The sequence below is a fragment of the Quercus lobata genome, chromosome 3 (assembly GCF_001633185.2).
Source record: "Quercus lobata isolate SW786 chromosome 3, ValleyOak3.0 Primary Assembly, whole genome shotgun sequence".
Lineage (NCBI taxonomy): Eukaryota > Viridiplantae > Streptophyta > Magnoliopsida > Fagales > Fagaceae > Quercus > Quercus lobata.
Genome location: NC_044906.1, coordinates 30,845,603 through 30,866,158, shown reverse-complemented (window position 1 = coordinate 30,866,158; position 20,556 = coordinate 30,845,603). Strand labels below are relative to the sequence as shown.

Genomic DNA, 20,556 nt, shown 5'->3' with positions numbered 1-20,556 from the left:
GAAATAGGTAAGGTGGTGGTACCAAAATCAGTGCGACTTTTTAAGCCCATTTAGAGATTTTTTCAAGAGACAAACATGTAGCTTAAGCCTTGACGACCGCTAATGGAAAAATGTGAAAAAAGTAGAGGGAAGGCGTTCACGGTGGGACTCGAACCCACAATCTCCCGCTCCGGAGGCGAGCGCCTTATCCATTAGGCCACGCGAACATCTTTGTTTTCAGCGTCGTAGATATTTCTTATATAAAATATAAATGAGTTAAATAATAATCAAAACTCCCACGTAAGCGCTAATTGACTTTTCATTAATCCGTCTGAGCAGCCGTACGACTTTTTTCTTATTATTATTATTATTTTAATTTTTTTTTAAAAAAAAATTCACTTTTGCCAAGCACGTGATAAGTTATTGGAGCCACTTTTTTAGGTAAACAATGAAGTGACACATATTCTGGATTCTCTTTTTAAGTCTTTTAGGAATTTTTTTTCTAAATAACAATAAATATTAAAAAATTTAGTTAATTGCCACGTTTCAAAACAATGTTGAAAACTAGCATCTCGAATGTCTAAAATTCGAGTTCCAAGATAAAAACTCGAGTTTAATTAAGCTGAAAATCGAGTTTTAAAGACTCGATTTCCATAAATTGAATAAAAACGCCGCTATAGGTCTATAAAACGTCACTATAGGGCTTAAAAACGCCACTATAGGACTCCATAAATCTATACTTAAGAAAAAAAAAATTTCCAGGAAAACGCCGCTATAGGGCTTTAAAACGTCACTGAAAGGCTTAAAAACGCCACTATAGGTGAAATTTTTTTCGCATGAAACTCGAGTATGTAAGCTTTTTCTAATATGGATATCGAGTTTCTAAAACTCGAGATGCTACTTTCCTTTATTATTTCAAACGTTGCCTAACTAACTATATACAATTCTTTTGCATTGCTGTTTTGCACATTACCTCAGTCTTTTAGTTTCATATTATACTAGTCGCTAACTCGTGCGATGCATGGAAAAGCTCTTAGAAATATTAAATATTTTTTTTATTCAAATTAAATGCATTTTTTGTTGTGTTGAGAGAAATTTAGTCAACTTAAATGAACCTTTTCACTTTGGATTTTAAGAAATAACTCACAAAAAGGAATATACAAATTTCATTAAGATTTGAGCTGGTCAATCAAGGTAGGTGTGTGTGTCTATATATATATATATATAGTGACCTTGTCAAATATTTCTTAATCTGCCAACAAAACAAATTATTACTCATTTGAAGCAATTTACAATGTTCATTCTAGGCAGAAGCTTACATACTATTTGTTGTTGTGATTTACAATTTGAGTAGATGAAAAATAATATGATATTCTATCATTGGTTATTGCCTTCACAACAAAAAGGGTAAAATTTCAAATCAAAAGATTACATATCACATTTAAAAGAAACACTAACAGAAAGTAAAATATATGACATGCACTAATAACAAATAATCATAATATTCAAAGAGTTTTGTAAATCAACAACAAAATCTTATTAAATTGCTGGGGGCAGCTTCACTAACAATATTTTATCAATAAAAATAATTTTCTTCATAAGACTTGTTTAAGTTATCATATTAAATATGAGAAATTAATATGAGAAAACAGGTGCAAGCATATTGTTGTTGACTCTACACTGTATCACAAAGAGTCTCTCTTGGATTGCTTCATTCTTCTCAGTGCTCTACAATTAAAGCTCCCCCATCTTAAGCTTCCTACCTTGCAAAATTGTGCAGACAAAAGCAAAATTCTAGAATTTTTATTTCCTACTTTTGCAGCCCTCAACAAAAGTTAAGATTCATAATTTTATCAAAATCTTGCATGCCTTTATTATTAAAATTCTCAATATATACACCATTAGCATAGATACAAATTGATTCAAAAGCAGCCTTCTTTTAAAAACACCATAATGCAGAAATATCACCAACAAATAATCGTAATATTTGAAGAGAGATGAATGAAGCAAAATAAAAATAATTAAAATTCACAAAATGAAGAACCAAATATCAAGAACATAGAGGGAGATTGTTGGAAGTAGAATTAACAAACCTAACATAAATTGTTAAGATTTTAGACTCGATTGGAAAGGAAGTAACTCTAAAAGTTTTAGCTCACCAAGCTTTCTTGCATTGTTTTATACCTCCTGGAGCAAGGATATCAAGGGAGTTACAGGATGAGCAGATAACAAACCAAACAAATTGGCATGTATATCAACCATCAATAACACACCCAAAATTATAAAAATCTAAATAGATTAAAATGTTAGATTGAGAAAGAACTTAACTGTTTATTTATAACTGCCAAAAATGTTTAAGGATTTCCAAAACTTATATTCCTTTATCTCTACCTCTACCTCTACTTCTACTTTCTCCACCACTCCTGCACCTTTTAAAATTCCAAAATAACCCAACGACATCGTTTAATGCAATATCTTTTAAATTAAAGCATGGACACAATAAAAATGAGTGAAAAAGATCATAAATTTATGTAAACATTCAAAAATTTGGAAACTTAGATTCAAATTATATAATAAGAACAAAACAGTCAGGTATATTATCTTAAAGGTGCTGTCTAACACAAAACAGATTGGGTTGCCGAGTTGTTTGATTTTTCCTTTACAGATGATGTATGGTAGCTGTTTTTCCTTTCTTTCCCACTAACAAAAGTAGTATTGTTTATGAGAAAAGTTTGAGTTGAAGCCAAGAGAAGAATTTTTATAGATACAAAATATTCAAGGGCAGGTTGTATGATTGAAAACAAATATTTTACCTTCCAACCATTTAAAAGAAATAATGAGTATAACAATCGCAATAAACAATATGTTCCAACCGTTTAAAAGAAATATTTCTTTTATTTTGTATAACAACTTAGTTGAGTTAAATATACTTTTTAAAATGAAAATAGTCTAAAAACAAAAGAGTCTCTCTTTTTTTCTCTTTTTTCTTTTATTTAGCAAGGAAACAGAATAATGAACAAATATAGATTCCATAAACAAAACTATCTACATCAGACAAATAGTGCAATACATGTATTAGTAGCAAAGCAGTAAATGATTTGATTAACGGTTTTATATTGACTATTTATATATAACTTTTATGCTATAGGAACTTTTTTTAAAAAATTTTTACAGAAATCGTTAACAAACCTTGAGTCGATGCAATTAAGTATGCAGCTCTTTATCCAAAAATGAAAGTAGAACCTGCAAAATAAGTAGTTTTTTTAACTAAAATAATTTGTAAAAAACAAAATAACAAAGATCAATAATAGTGCAGTAATGACCACCTAAATCAAGTTAATACCTACTCACAAAAACAACAACGAGAGAATTAACTCCTACATCCTTTGCAACTCCAAGCACGCAAAAAAGAAAGTAACATTATATATATTTCTAAACCTAGACATGGATCAATGTATGTCTGTCTGTGTGTAGTACCAAAATGTTCAATTTCTCAAAGAAAAGAGGTACTGGCTTTGCAATCTTTAATAGTCAGAAACTGATTCACATGCTCAGGTGCATTATGATTATAGAGGTATAGAACTACAGAGATTGCAATCTTTAGGAGGCAGCAAACAAATGTGCAAGATCTGGAAGACAACATCAAAAACAGGTCATTCTAAGCTTTAGTAGTTGGAAACAGATTCACATGCTCAATAGCTAATGTGATATTAGAACTAAAATCAAAAGTCATATCAAGCATAATTTAACATGAAATAAAAATTGCAAAGTGGAAACAACATTAGAAATTAAGATACCATAAACAAAAATGTAATCAAAAGAAATCATAATACCATCACTTAACTGTGAAGAAGCCCAAGTTTGAAAAACCCCACTAAAGTATTCGATTTGTACCACAATAAGACAGAAACAATAAATATATTAGTAAGTATATGAAAAATTGATAATCACAATCAAATTCAAAAATCAAATGAAAAGACATGTCAATCTCACTGTCCATAGGACTATTTTTGTAAAGAGAAATGCATGATTTAATTTACTGTGTAGTTTTAGAGAAACAAAAAAAAAAAGTTCTTGACAATATCTGAGGACCTTAAACAATCATATATTATGAACATTCTTGGTTAACAAAAAGAATTTTTCTTTCAAAAAATCATATGCCTAAACATAAGCCTAAATTTTTTATAAATCCAAACATAAGCCTAAATTAAAACAAATTCAGATAAAAAATGATATTAAAAACTCCAGCAACTCGAAACTGAAACAAACCCCAGTAGCGACCCAAAATAAATTAATTAAACAAACCCAGCAGCAGCCCATAACTATCTGCAACACACAACCCATACATATCACTGAAAATTCTGAAACCACAATCTACAACAATATGAATTAATTTTTCAGCCAAACTAAATTAATCATCAGGCCGACTCTTAGACCTTTCAAAAACATAGGAAAAAAAAAAACCATTAAATCGATACTATCTCCACTATGAAACCCATCAGCGGCGGTGTTTATGGGCGGAGGAGATTACCTTTTGAGAGGAAGTAGGCCACAACCCGAAAATCAAAGAGAATGGTGAAGGACCCTCAAAATCAAATTGCTATCTCTGTCTCGGCGTTTCGCGGTTGATCTGTGTTTCTTTTTTTTTTATGCGGCGGTTCTGTGTTTTTTTGTAGAACAGAATCTGTTTGACAAATCCATAGATATGAACTTTATTGAACCCAATAAATTTGATTATATCCTATAGACAAATTTGTAGCAACCTTACCAACTCTTCCCTACCCTTAAGTTCAAAACACTTCCTAGTATCTTTCAGTTTTAGACCACTACGACAAAAAAACTCCTACTTTGCAAACAGCCACAACTCCGCCCTTAAACCACTGCAGTTCCCTCAAATTCATGCACATCACAAACAAAATTTGAACTTTTTAGAATATATTCCACGCGGCTCTTGCATACACAATCAAGAACAGTTTTGTAGGACAACAGTACAATGATAAAACAATCTTCTTGCTCATGAAAAACACAAAACAAAACTACAAAGAAAATCCAAAACTATCCAAGTTTTTAACTTCCAATCAGAGAATAACCCAAAAATAAAAAAGAGACAACAAATAAAAAAGTAAAAAATAAAGAAATATCAGGGAGAAAGCAAAGGATTTTAATAAACCAAAGAAGAGAAAAAAGATTTATAAGATTCTCGTGAAAACCAAAAAGTCTTTGCAATAATAAGCCCAAAAGAGTGAAAGAGAAAGAAAGAGAGAGACCGAGAGAGAAAAACAGATTGCTTATTTAAAATATATATCACATAATATATAAGAAAAACAGAGAGAATACCAGTAACTATCTAAATTTGCTATGAAATTTACCAACTTTACACTACGATTTCACCAAATCTTAGACTTAGTGCTCTTCCACGATCAGATGAGAATTGACGACTCGCTAAGACAAAACAGTCAATAAAAGAGAATTACCAAAAGAATTACCAAACCTATAGAATTTGAAATCCCTAAATCGATAGAAAACCTAATTGAAGACATATAATTAAAACATAACTTTGAGACTCTGTTCCATTTAAACCAATTTCAATTTGAATTTTAACCCATATCAATCAAATAAAATTGAAACTTGAAAAAGATCAGATTGGAATTCTTCATACCTGAAAAATCGTCCAACATCAGAAACGGAAAAGGATCCAAATTCGTCCAAGATCAGAAACGGAAAACGATCCAAATTCTTCAATTCAGTCCTGAAAATCAAATGCCCAGAAAGGGGGCCAAAAAATAATCAATGCCTAGATGATAAAAACTCAAGAACAAAATAACCATGAATCAAAATTGACATCAGCCAGAGGAGTTGTGGCTGAGAAAAGGAGGGAGCTGCATTGAATGAGAGAGTTGAAAAAGAAGAAAGAGATGGAAGTGAGCTTGAAATAGAGAGAGTTTGATCGAGGGTTTTGTTAGGGCTGAGTTTGCGTTTGAGAGATAGGTTTGAATAGTTGCGGCTGAAACCTATGGTTTGTAGTTTGTATTTGATGGAAAAAAAAAAGATTTATTATTATTTATTTAAGTATTGGTTGAAACTTACGGTTTATAATTTGTATTTGGTGAAAAAAAAATTATTACTATTTATTTAGGTATTGCTGATGTGGAAAATTGTAGGAGCTTAAAAAGTTTTGGTTTTATATATATATATAGACTATTAGGTAAGTTGTGCGATGCACGGGAAAATTATTAACTTTGGTAAAAAATCCAATAATGAGTAAATAGACATTTTGCTAGTCAACATTTTGAAAAAAATGAAGAAATATTTAACTTCTATACTTTTCCATAGTTTAGAAGTGCTATCTAACATTGAACATTATTGAGTTGCAAATGCATAGTTACCAAAACCTACAAAATAATTTACAATTCTTAAACTAATATAGCAAAACTCTCAATAGTTATATATACACACACTCAAAACTTATATAAACTACAAATATATAAACAAACACCATGATATGAGGAAACGACGTTAAGTTTCAAATTTAAGTAGCAATATAACTTTCTCGTAGTAATAACAATATAGACAATTCAAAACACGGAACAATATCAAAATCATAATACCTAATTTCATTATCTTTTATGTTGAATCCAAACAAATAATTAATTGAAATTAATCCAAACAAATAATTAATCAACCAAAAATCATAGCTTTTAATAAGAAAACAAAAAACCACATGAACCTAAATAAAAAGGATTTAAGGTAAAGAATTAAGATCAATCTACTGAGACGCAAATACTAAAAACCCCAAGACTTAAAATTTCAAAATTTATAGAATCTCCAAATTCTACTTCAAAACCAAACCAAATTCAACAAATTTTTATATATAACATACCAAATAAAAATTTATCGTTCCCTAGGTTGAAAGACATAGGTTGCATCTTTGATTTTTCTCTAAAAAAATAAAGGTACTTTATCTACCATGTATAATATAAAAAAATAATTAGTAGAAATTTCAAACCAAAAACGAAACCCATGATTATCAACGTGAGTCTCTTTTTTTTTTTTCAACGTTAGTCTCTCTTTTTTTTGTCCTAGCATAATTTTTGTTTTTATATAGATTATCAACGTTTGAGTTTGAGTTTAACTTGGATTTGTTATAGAGATAAAGTTTCACTTCTCGTTAAGTTTTGATTAAACAAAAATAATTTTATTTAAAAAATGATAATGATGAGTTTGAGTTTAAATTGGACTTGTTAGAGGGATAGAGCTTCACTCCTGGTTAAGTTTGAACTAAACAAAAATAATTTTATTTAAATAAAATGATAATTTTATTTAAATGTTGTGCTAGCATAGAAAATTATGAAAGTTTCAAAGGTTTCAGTTATATATAATTTAAAAGATAAAGAGTACAACTTTATCAACTTTATTTAAAAAGATTAATTGCACTCTTTTGTTTATTAATAACATTGTTATTTTTATTTATAGTGGGTTCTGGTTAATTCAACAAATAAAGTCTCTAATAGTTGAATAAAAGATTTGGGATTCAATCCCCGCTTACACCAAAAACCAACTAGTGTCTTTGTCTGATAATAAAAAAGTATTATCAAGAGCGGACCTCATAGGTTGAAACTCTCTAATACTCTTTATCATTTTTTTTTTTTTTACAAAATATAAATTCTACTCTACTCTTTATCATTTTTTTTTTAATGCAAGATAGAAATTATACTCTAACTTAATTTAAGTGTATATGTGTGTGAAGTTCTCACTTGGAAACTTGAATCCCGACCCTTGCCTCTCACACCCCACAAACACTTATGCTTGTGGAGTGACCATCGCATCAAATGTATATGTGTGTAAAGTTCTCTCTTCGTCATGTTTATAACCCGATGTTCTACAATATTGTCCAAGTTACCTTATATATATATATATATATATTGAAAAGGTTACTTTATTAAAAATTTTGAAAAAATTATTTAATTTTTATAAAAATTCACCTTTTAAATATGAGTGCAATTTCTATCCGAATGGTGCATAAAACCTCTTCTACACCATTCAATATAAGTATGCCACATCGGTTTATTACAAAATGAGAAATAGAGCTTGCCACACATAATTAAGGCTCTCCAACAAGCAACAACCATCTGCTTCTTCGCTCTCTCTCTAATTGGACCAGCCCCATGGTCGATTTTCTCAAGCTCCCTCAACTCTAGTCGTTGACCAAGCTCCACCACTCCCGCCAACCTCAACCACCATTAGTGGCTTAGAAACTCACTTGTCTCTCTCACTAGCTCCTTTTCTCTCCGATTCACATGAGCCCACTTCAACAACCAAATGGCATCATAACACCAACCCATCTAAGCTCACTTTAACAACCACCTGAGTTGCCAATCCAGATTAAAAGCCAACTCAAAAATCAAATGATAGTTTTTAGACCCCTTAAACAATTGATTAAACTTAGGTAATTAGCCAAGTTGTTACTTAGTCCAATTAAATAAGTCTAGGTTATTACAATATAAAAGATCAAATCATACAAAGCAGCGGAAAATAAATAACACAAGATATGATCACCCAGGAAACCAAACCGGTAAAAACCTGAGGAGGATTTGACCTACCTATCCTCAAGGTAAACTTGAATCCACTATCTTGAAAGAATCGAAGTTCATACAATAAGACTTACAAGCCCTTACGCTCGACTTCTTATTGCTACCAACCGGTAGAACTTACTGACACGACCACGTGCAAGCTCCGAATCCACGGACTCTTTCTTTCTTGGATTCACCACCAGCTACAAGCACACCCGCTTGTGTTTTCTTTAAGCTTCAATGGCAGCAACTGAATTGATCATCAAGGCGTAGATAAATCTTCTCCTTGAAAACTCTAAGTTTGTGTAAAGGAAAGCTCCTCTAGATCTCACAAGAGATTTACACAAACTGCAAATATGAGCAACACTAAAACGTGGCTAGGGTTTGCCTTTTATACTTAGGACAAATAAAAAACCCTAAAAACGTTTTAAAACACTTAGGGCTGAGTTAGACGAATCTGCAGAAAAATATTCTGCCCGAGCTTCGATTGATCGAGCCTGACTTTTGATTGATCGAGCCAGGGCGAAAGGCACAATCCTTTCCTGCTTTAACTCGATTCCAACTTTACAAAGACGCACAACTTTGAGCTAGACTTAGAAACTTCTAAATACATTGTTTTGATCATGGTTTGCCAACAATACAAATTAGAGTTCTAAATACATAAAATCCTAAACTTTAGAACCTAACATCAAAGATTTAAAAAAAAATCTTACTACTGGAATTGCTTTTTTTAGATTTGGTTTTGTGGGTTTCTTTCTTCCCAACTTTTTTCATGTAATTGGTGGTGAAATTCCACCTTGGAAAGATTGATGACTTCTATTCTTATGGATTGAGAGATAAATAGTGTCTTAGGCAGCGTCCACATTGGGCTTGGAAGGTTGATAGCACTGCCCTCGATGGCTCCTCCGTGTCTCACTTCCTCTACCGCTAGTTGTCCTCCACATCTGATGGCTGTAACTAGAGTCTCTTAGCAGCATCTCTGTTTAAGGAAGAAGTAGCGTGGGATTTGGTTTTCTGTATAAAGAGGGTTTGATTTAGAGTGGAAGCAATTAGATTTTATTTGCAAAAATCTGGTGTGGCATATCATTATTGGAAGGCGTAAAAGTACCCTTTATGCCACATCTAGATTGAATTTATTCTCTTTAAATATTATTATATAAATTATTTTTTAAACACACTCCATTACTCTCTCTCTCATTGTCATTTCCCATTTCCTCATTTACACTTCATAAGCCAAAACCCTATCAAAACCTCAAAATCCAATTTCCAAACCCTCTATTTTCACACACACAAAGAGAAAGAAAGAGAGAGTCACACACAACAATGGCTTTTGCAGTCTCCAATGCCTTTCACTACCCCAAACTACACTCTCCGCTAAGGAATTTGAGGTCGAAGTTCTCAAAGCTCCCACCTTCGTTCCTCAGGTAATGTGTAATTGCTTCTCTTTCCATACTTTTTCTTCGATTCTCTCGTGTCTTAGAATAATCTGGCTAAGCTAATTTGTAAACTACACAAAATGAGATATGTACTTTGACTTGCATTTGGTCTATGAGTTTTTAATTATCTTGTAGATTTCTTCTTATATGTACAATATCTATTTATTCTTTTTACCTATCACATCTATTTGTGTTATTGCTTATAATTAGATTTGTATTTTTTTTTTTTTCCTTTTTCTTAATCACAAAAGTAAATTGTTGAAATATATCCAACAAAAGATATCAACAACAGTTTTATGAGCAATTTGAATGAAATTTTGCATCATAATGGTATTAAAATCTTAATTAATGATGAGCTCCAAAGGGAGGAAGAAATTTCTGCAGAACTTCTGGAAGCCATTGAAAGTTCAAGAATTTCAATAATTATATTTTATAAAAACTATGCATCTCCCCTTGGTGTTTGGAAAAACTCGTCAAAATTCTTGAGTGTAAAAAGAATGGCCAAATTGTGTTTTTCTAGTTTTTTATATAGTGGATCCATAAAGGATACATAACCAAAAAAAGAAAGTTTGAAAAAGCACTAACAAAACATGAACAAAAATTCAAGGATAACATAAACAAATGCAAAGATGGAGGGCAGCTCTAATGGAAGTTGGCAATTTATCTGGTTGTCATTACAAAAATGAGTACGTATATAACACTATAAGAAAAAATGTTTATTGCAATGAAAAAAATCATTGCAATAACATTAAATTCATTGCAATATTTAATGTGGGGTATTTTAATAAAATTTGAAGCAACAATTTTGTACAACAATAATGTTCCTTGTTTATAAACCCAGTCTACTACTACAAAAGTTAGGCCTTTTTGTAGTGGTACTCTGGTTATGTAACTATTTGGTAACAGATTTCTAGTAATATTTTTAAAATTTTGTGGAAATACGTGTTGTGATGTTTAAACAATAGTTTTCATTGTTTAAATATCGTTACCAAACGAGGCCTACTGTCTTAAAAACCAATTTAAAGCACTAGTATATATACTTTTATGTGTGTTCTAATAAGTATTATTGTTTCTCGAAAAAAAAAAGTATGTACAACAAAAACTTTTGTTATAGTAAACTCTAAATATTTTAATGAAAACTTTGATATATATATATATATATATATTGCTACAATAAACAATCTGTTAAGTTCTAAAGATTTAGGATTTTATGTATTTAGAACTCTAATTTGTATTGTTGGCAAACCATGATCAAAACAATGTGTTTAGAAGTGTTTTAGTTTTGCTCAAAGTTGTGCATTTATGTAAAGTTGGAATCGAGCTTAATGCAGAAAAGATTAATGCATTTCGACTTGGCTCGATCGATCGAAGCTCGAGCAGAATGTTTTTTTTTGCAGATTTTCCAACTCAGCTCTAGTTGTTTTAAAACGTTTTTAGGGTTTCTAATTTGTCCTAAGTATAAAAGGAAAACCCTAGCCACATTTTAGTATTGCTCATATTGCGGTTTGTGTAAATCTCTTGTAAGATCTAAAGGAGCTTTCCTTTATACAAACTTAGGGTTTTCAAGAAGAAGATTTATCTACACCTTGATGATCAACTCAGTTGCTGCCATTGAAGTTTAAAGAAAACACAAGCAGATGTGCTTGTATCTGGTGGTGAATCCAAGAAAGAAGAAGTCTGTGGATTCGAAGCTTGCACCTGGTCGTGTCAGTAAGTTCTACTAGTTGGTAGTAATAAGAAGTCAAACGTGGGGGCTTGTAAGTCTTATTGTATGAACTTCGATTTTTTCAAGATAATGGATTCAAGTTTACCTTGATGATAACTAGGTGAAATCCTCCCCAGATTTTTACCAGTTTGGTTTCTTGGGTGATCATATCTTGTGTTATTTATTTTCCGCTGCTTTGCATGATTTGATCTTTGTTATTGTGATAACCTAGACTTGTTAAATTGGACTAAGTAACAACTTGGCTAAAAGCTATCAAGTGGTATCAGAGCGGGTTGCTCTTTTGTTGTTGATCCTTTGATCACTGAGCTAATCCTTGACCCCTGTTGTCATGGAACACGAAGACTCCCTAGTTATTCCTCCTCACTTTGATGGGAATAATTATGCTTATTGGAAAGTAAGGATGAAAGCATTCCTGAAATCTCTTGATGAGAGAGTGTGGAACTCCGTTGAATACGAATGGGAGAAGCCCACTACTCCTGTTAGTGAGTGGCAAACTTCTCAAAAAGAAGCAGCTGCGTTTAATAGTAAGGTTATGAATGCGATCTTTAACGCTGTTTCTATAGAGGAATTTAAGAGAATCTCTAATATTGAGGTTGTTCATACTGCTTGAAATATCCTCCAGACTGTGCATGAAGGCACAAAGGCTGTCAAAATCAATAAATTGTAGCAATTGACTTCTAAATTTGAAAGCATTAGGATATCTGATGATGAATCTTTTGATGAATTCTATGCTAAATTGAATGACATTGTTAATTCTGCTTTTAACTTGGGTGAAATCTATGATCAACCTAAAATTGTTAGGAAGATTCTTAGATCTTTAACTGAAAACTTTAGACCTAAGGTGACTGCCATTACTGAAAGCAAGGATGTGGACTCCATCCCTATTGATGAACTTGTAGGATCTCTTCAATCTTATGAGTTGGATCTACACAAAACTACCAAATCCAAATCAATGGCTCTTAAGTCAGTTGATGATGTTGAGGGTGGTGGATTTGATGATGAGTTCTCTGCTACAAAAATTGCTTACCTTGCCAAGAACTTTAGAAACTTTCTCAGGAATAGTAACAGAAAGGCAAGAGGCACAAACACTGCTGAACCTAGAAACTTTAAGAAGCATGATCCCACTAAGGTTAACAATAATGATAAACCTAGAGAAAAATTAGGTCAATCTTCTAATAATTCATTGGGTTCTTAGTGTTTTGGATGTCAAGGGTATGGTCACATGAAATCTGAATGTCCTACCTATTTGAAGTCTAAGGGCAAGGCTATGGCTGTAACTCTTAGTGATGGTAAAGTTTCTGATAATGAGTTTGATTGTGATAAGGATGAAAACTTCATTGCTTTCACCGCTACTGCTGTAGTCGATGAGAGCATATCTGTTGAAGAGAACCCTTCTGATAGGGAACTCTCTGAAGATGCAGATCTTCAAGAGGCCTATAATAAACTTTGCAAAGTTACCGTAAAGGATGCTATGAATGTTGAACTTGGCCTGAAAAAAATTGAATCTTTTGAGCTTGATAAGAAGAATTTGCTTGTTAAACTGTTTGATACTAATGAACTTTTGAACAATATGAAAACTGAGAATATGCTTTTGCTTGATAAAGTTAAATCTTTGGAACTTGATTTATCTGTTGCTAGATCTGCTAGTTCTAAACTTGATCAAATGTTGAGTGTTCAAAAGTCTTCTTTTGACAAAACTGGACTAGGTTATGTTGAAAACATCTCTGTGTTTGCTCCCCATTCCACAAAGTTTGTTCCTTCATCTTCTTCTGAATCTTCTGTGAGTGAGATAATGAGTGAAACTGTTAAACCTCCTGTGAGTGATGTTGTCAAACCCATAGAAGTTTCATCATCTAGGAAGATTAGGATTGATCTGAAAGAGTCTAAATCTAATAATTCTACCCTATCTAAGGACAAGACACATAATAAGCCTGCATGGGTTTGTCACTTTTATGGAAAGTCTGGACACATTCGTCCAAACTGTTACAAGCTGCAAGCTGCAAAGAGAGTAAACAAACCAAAAGTACCTGTGTCTCAAGCACAAGATCCTATGGTACTTATTGGTGAATTGGTAAAGGCTTTAAACCTTTATTCCAATCCTGGAGTTGGTAATCATTCCCATGTGAATAAGAACTCCAATGCTCATGGTGCATCTAAAAGTTTTTGGATTCAAAAGACTTGAACTAACTGAGTCTTTCTGACATGGTCCTTATACTTTATTACTCTACCCTTTGTAGCCATTTGTTCTTCGGTTTTTTTTTTTTTTTTTTTTTTTTTTTTTTTTTTTTTTTTTTTCTAGGATTTGCATTGCATAACATTCATGCATTTTATTTTAGGTGTTTTCTTTTAAATAAAAAAAATAAAAAATAAAAAGGGAAGAAAAAGGAAGCAAATTGTGTTTTGTACTATTCTTCTTGGTTTTTTGAAAAACAAGGTTGGTCAATTTATTTTCACATAACATGTCGTTTGTACCTTGTTTAGTTTTGATGAGCTTACTTATTGCACTTTATTAGTTGAAGCTCTGTAGTGCATGTTATGTGGGAAAGATGTTTATGATTTTTGATTATTCTGTCTTAATCTTGAAGTCACATGTTTTTGACTGTCGGACTTGAACTTTTAGAGAAAAGCATAAATAACCATCTCACCACTGTTCACTAACCAATCATGAACACCTTAGTGCATATCATAAGATTTTGTGCTCGAGAAAGTGTAGCACATGCACGAAAAGAACATAAGGTGAAGCCCCGGTTTAAATTATTTAATACTTAAAATTGGTGTGTACTATTAGGCTTGATGCCAAAATCACATGACTTAAAATTGGTGTGTATATTATGAGGCATAAATTCAAGAAACTTACATGATTGCAAACTTATGATCTAGGAGATGTGGGAGTTATATGATGTAACTCTTTAGGTGATAGTCTCTTTTAAATTCTTTGTGATGAATTTTGTAGACTTTGTGATTGATTGCTATTCTCATATCACCTCACATGTATCTCAAGTTTTTGCTAGTTGCACATACTACACGAATTACTCTTTGCTAAACTTTGTACATATTATTATGTGTGTTTATGGTCTGACCAACCATGTTTTGCAAATACTTTGAATTTTGTGCAAAATTAATTTGTTGCTTGAAAATTTATGGAGAATGCAAGAAATTTTATCTTTGGGAAATTTGGGCTTAAAATTCTTGTTTTTGAAAATCACATCATCACATGCTCATTTTGTTCTTAAATTTCAATGCTTTGAGTTGATTTTGAATTTTTTTTTTTCAAAAAACTTTGTTTTTTCCTCAAATTTAGTGACCTCTACCCATTTCGATCAATCCATTCTATTTTTCGATCAATCGAAAATTTTTAAATTTGTTTGAGAGAGCCTTTGTCTGTTTTGATCGATCGAAACTGATTTTCGAGCGATTGAACTCTTTTAAAATTGTTTTGTTAAAGTCTCTATCTGTTTCAATCGATCGAGGCTGTTTTTCGATCGATCGAAACTCATGAATCATGTTTTTTAAAGTCAGATTGGACTTTTTCAAATGCACTTTTTCAAACACTTTTCAAACTTTTCTCTCTCTCCGACTTGGCTAAGGCTCCACCAAGAATTTTTTGTCGTTTTCTTCCAAAATTTTTGCAAGGTTTTTGTCTCACAAGGCCTGTAAGTCCTTTTTGCCCTTCCTTTTGCATTTTATTTCATGATTTCATGCATTTTTCATGCATATTCATTGGGTATTTTCGACACTTTTCATATTTTGGGGTTTTTGATGATGCAAACCATTTTTGGTGAAATTGATCGTTGGGTTTTTGTTCTAGGATGTTATTATCATGATTCTTGTAGTTTAATTTGATCAATTTTGTGGTTTTTGAAAAATTGAAAATTCTAGGGTTTGAAATTGATCCGAATTGGGGATTTTTTTTCCATTTGGGTTAAATTGATAAAATTGGCTTGTTCAATTGATGTAATTGGTCATTATTTTCTGAAATTTATCTTGTAAGATTATCAATTAGTCAATATCTTTCAAATTGATCAAGAGGTTTTCCAAATTTTGAGGTTTTTGTGTTAATACCTCTATGTTCGAGCCAATTTTGTGAATTTGAACTTTTTTGGACTTAATTGCACTACATTAGGACATGCATCATGCCATTTAAATTGTTCATGCATCATATAGATTTTTGTTTTATATTTTTTTGTGCTAACTTGCAATCTGCCATTGGTTTTGTCTTTTGTGTTTTTGTTCCTTTGCTCTGTATTTTGGTCCTTATCCTAGTACCATGCCTAGGAAAACTAGAGGCCATAGGACCCCTTCCACTTCCTCTGAGTCTCCCTCTAGGAGTGAGGTGTTTAGGAATGATCAGTGCAGAGAGGCCTTTGATACTTTGAACAGTAAGTGTAAGATTTAGGCTGAGCATGCTGTAGTTTTATATGAGATTGATCTGGCCATTAGGGCTAACTTTGAATCTCGAGGTTGGCTGCCTCTCTTAGAGATAGATCATTCACCCCCAACCGCCCTGATTAAAGAGTTCTTCTCGAACCTCTCTTGCCACGTCTATGATTCCAACACCCTTGTTAGGAGTTGGATACGAGGTGTTGAGTTCACCATTACCTCTCGAGTAGTAGCTGAGACTCTTGGGGTTCTAGTTGTTCGGGAGTTTGACTATCCCTATGATGAGTCACCCTCATTAGATGTTGTCATGTCATACATCACTGAGTCATCTATCCAGTGGGGTTCTGATCCTCGGATCACGTCCGCTAAGCTTACCGAGACTGCCTATCTTTTCTTTAGGATAGCGTGTCATTTGTTGTGGCCTATTTCTCATTTCCATACCATCCCTCTAAAGCGATGTGTGTTTTTGTATGCTTTTGTTTCTGGTGCGTCGATCAGTTTCTCTCATTTGTTCCTTCGTTCTTTGAACGAGGTTCATAGGAGTTCTGCCGTAGGGCATGCACTTATTCATCTTATTTTAATTCATAGGATTTTGCTTTTTTTAGGTCTAGATGGTTTCCCGTCTGGTGAGCCTGTGCATGTTGTTGCTCCCATAGGTGCCACCTTTCTTAGACAGAGGGCTGCTCTCTTGAAAGTTGCTCCTTTGCATCCTAGGGGTGCGTCATCTAGTGTTGTTCCCCCTCCTCCCTCTTCTACAGGTGCTGATGCTGTTGAGATATCGGGTGCTGCTGCTAATGCTAATGTTCCTCCACCGATTGTTTCGGATGATTCAGACATTCGACATACGTTGGATCATGTCTTGACCGTTCAGGTGGCTCATGGACAGATTTTGGTAGACGTGCTCGATGAGATCCATGCTTTGCATGCGGAGTTGGCACAGTTTAGACCACCTCCCTTTTGATGATGGAGTTTGTTTGCCCTTTGGCATTCCGTCACAAAAAGGGGAAGTACTTTGTAAAGTTTTTGTTTTCAGGGGGAGAGTATTTTCTTTGGTTGGAGCTTATGGAGTTTAGATTTTATTTAGGTGTTTCACATTGTATTTTTACCTTTATAGCCCTTGCCATGTTTTTGATGGGATATTCATGTTAGGGGTGGTATTTTTTGTTGGTACTTTATATGTTTCTTGTTTCAAACTGTTTATTGATTTATATTTATGAGTTATTCATTGATATATGTCTTTATTGTGTGTTGTTTGAAATCAAGAATTTAATTTGTTTACTTGTATTATTTCCACACATGCGGTTATGCATTTTGTTTAGTGTTTCAAGAAATATACAGGTTGATTCAATTAAGCTGATGTCTACACTTGCAACTGATGGATAGTAGTTAGGATTGAATTTGTTTTATGAGCATTATTTTTGTAAAGGGCTTTTTTTTTTTTTTTGGTAAACTTTGAGCTTCGAGTTGTGTTTTGTCACGGATTGCCAAAGGGGGAGTTTGTTAGGTTCTAAAGACTTAGGATTTTATGTATTTAGAACTCTAATTTGTATTGTTGGTAAACCATGATCAAAACAATGTGTTGAGAAATGTCTTAATCTTGCTCAAAGTTGTGCATTTATGTAAAGTTGGAATCGAGCTTAATGCAGAAAAGATTAATGCATTTCGGTCTAGCTCGATCGATCGAAGCTTAGGCTCGATCGATCAAAGCTCGGGCAAAATGTTTTTTTCTGCAGATTTTCCAACTCAGCCCTAGTTGTTTTAAAACGTTTTTAGGGTTTCTAATTTGTCCCAAGTATAAAAGTCAAACCCTAGCCACGTTTTAGTGTTGCTCATATTGCGGTTTGTGTAAATCTCTTGTGAGATCTAGATGAGCTTTCCTTTACACAAACTTAGGGTTTTCAAGGAGAAGATTTATCTACACCTTGATGATTAACTCAGTTGCTGCTATTGAAGCTTAAAGAAAACACAAGCGGGTGTGCTTGTATCTGGTGGTGAATCCAAGAAAGAAGGAGTCCGTGGATTCGGAGCTTGCACATGGTTGTGTTAGTAAGTTCTACTGGTTGGTAGCAATAAGAAGTCGAGCGTGGGGCTTGTAAGTCTTATTGTATGAACTTCGATTCTTTCAAGATAGTGGATTTAAATTTACCTTGAGAATAGCCAGGTCAAATCCTCCCCAGGTTTTTACCAGTTTGGTTTCCTGGGTGATCATATCTTGTGTTATTTATTTTCCGCTGCTTTGCATAATTTGGTCTTTGTTATTGTGATAACCTAGACTTGTTAAGTTGGACTAAGTAACAACTTGGCTAATTATCTAGGTTAAATCAATTGTTTTTAAGGGGTCTAAAAACTATCACAATCTACTACTTCGAATATCTTATAGTAATAGACTATTTATTACTTCACGAGTCTTATTGGAATAAATTTCAAATAATTCGAATCAAATTATTGCAATAATATTTTCGTTGTAATAGATAATTATTTCATTTTGTCATTGCAAGAGATTATAAAATAATTGATATCAAGTTATTGCAATAATATATTTGTTACAGTTTTGAGTTTGCTATTGCAATAGATTGCAAAAGAATTTATATTAAATTATTGCAATGATAATTTCATTACAATAAACTATTAGTTTGAAATTTTCATTGCAATAGAATCAATGTGATAATGCAAATGCTTTGCCACAAAAGGATTCTTTTAATTCTTGATGATGTGAAAATTTTAGTGTAGGTAGAAAATTTGCTTAGAAAATGCATTCGGTTTGCTTCTGGAAGTAAAATCATTATAACAATGTTGAGGTCTAAAATAGGTCATAATGAAATAAGCCCAAAAACAAAAGAACAAGTCAAGCCCAAAAGGAAAATCTCAGGCTAAGCCTAAAAGTAATAGGCACGGATGACCCATGGGAGGCAAAAGGAAGGCCCAGAGAATCCTGAAGCCCAGAAAAGGAAGAATCATCCCAAAAAGAGACCACGGCAAAATATAAAGAAACAAGGATCCTCAAATCCCTTCAAGCACAAATAAAAAAAAAGAAAAAAGAGAAGACTGGGACAGATCGGTAGAAAGAAGACAGGAAAAGAAAAGAACAAGAAACGCAAGCGACCTTTCATGGCACAGACAGCAAAAGGGCCTCGGGAAACCAGGACAGGGAAGAAAGAATGGCAACGAATGACTTTCAAAAATGGCAGAACAGGATTCCGCCCAAATAGGAAAGAAAGGAATACGCCAGAAATGAGGATACCAAGAAGGGCATACCTCAGCACGTCCCAAAGAGGATGGCCAACCAGAAGCTTTCGAAGGAATCAGAACCAAGAGAAGGAAAGAGTGAGAAAAAAACGGCAAAGGGACTTACCGAGGCGACAGAGACAGAACATGCTCTGTTTGCAAAAGAACAAAACAGGGGAACCCGGGACACCTAGAAAAACTCCATTATAAAAGGAGGGGACGGGTCGTGAAGAAGGCAGCAAGAAAAAGGAAAAGAAACACACAAAAAAAAGAAGAAACTCTCTAGGAAGAACCATCAGAAAAATCCATCCAGAAAGAAAAATACTAAGGGAAGAACGAAATACTTCTTCCCGATATCCTGTAAAGGCCACTATTGCACATACTCGGATTCAACAGGAATCAAACTTTGCAAGTTTTGAAGGCTGAAATAGCCATTCAAGACTGCAATTTTTGAGCTTGATTGGACCTTGTATCACGTCCTAGTGAGCTTTCTGTAATCAAACAGATAACTTGTTAATGAAATACTGCCTCATGACTCCCAGGATCCCCACAGCACCTTTTCTTTATCGTTTTGCTAATCCTGTCTTTGTTCTGAATTTACGTTGCTAACATTTTTGGGCATTCTACGATATCCTTGTTTGTCATTTTTTTTTATATTGTCAGGAGTATTCTCTGTACCTACTTGATTCTTAAACAGCTCGTTAGCTGCGGTGAGTCAAGGCCCGGTCCACCAAATCCCTCTTTTTTATTTGGGCCCGGGATCCTTGGGCCTGAGTATCCTAAAAAAGGGCACTCTCACAAACAACAAGAGAGGAAAAGTTGCTAGTTGCTCTTCGAGAAGATTGTCATTTAACCTACTACAACTACAAGGTTAAGGAATCAGATGAACATGAATCTCGTGAACTCTTTTGTCAACTTGCATTGAAAAGAAACAAGCCTAAGGAAGATTATTCAGAACTTGTAGACCAATTTATATGCTATGCCAAAGGTCTTCCATTAACTTTAAGAATAATAGGCTTTGATTTGCATGAGAGAAATATACGTTGTTGGAAAGTGCATTATAAACAAGGTTTTGAAACTTGGATCGGACCGTACGGTCTGACCCGAAAAACCTCAAACCGCTCATTTTTGTAATTCTTTTAGCCTCAAGAATCGCTTTATGGGAAGCAAGGACCCGTGCAAATCGCAGTCGAACCTCACGGTTCTGAGAACCGTAATCAGACCGCTTCTTACAGTTTCC

At 33.4% G+C, this 20,556-nt stretch overlaps 1 long non-coding RNA gene and 1 other non-coding gene across 4 annotated transcripts; both read right to left on the bottom strand.

The window, feature by feature from the left end:
• Positions 1 to 133: 133 nt before the first annotated feature.
• Positions 134 to 206, bottom strand: TRNAR-CCG. The gene has a single exon. It is a non-coding gene; the product is annotated as a tRNA-Arg (tRNA).
• Positions 207 to 1,505: 1,299 nt separating this feature from the next.
• LOC115979756 lies at positions 1,506 to 5,984 on the bottom strand. 3 transcript variants are annotated; one of them, XR_004089195.1, is made up of 6 exons: positions 5,639 to 5,984; positions 4,748 to 4,859; positions 4,511 to 4,663; positions 3,824 to 3,853; positions 3,169 to 3,222; positions 1,506 to 1,742 (listed from the first exon to the last, which is right to left on the bottom strand). It is a non-coding gene; the product is annotated as an uncharacterized LOC115979756 (long non-coding RNA). The 3 variants fall into 3 exon arrangements; XR_004089194.1 differs by lacking the exon at positions 4,748 to 4,859; XR_004089193.1 differs by lacking the exon at positions 5,639 to 5,984 and having other exon boundaries at positions 4,748 to 5,106.
• Positions 5,985 to 20,556: the final 14,572 nt, after the last annotated feature.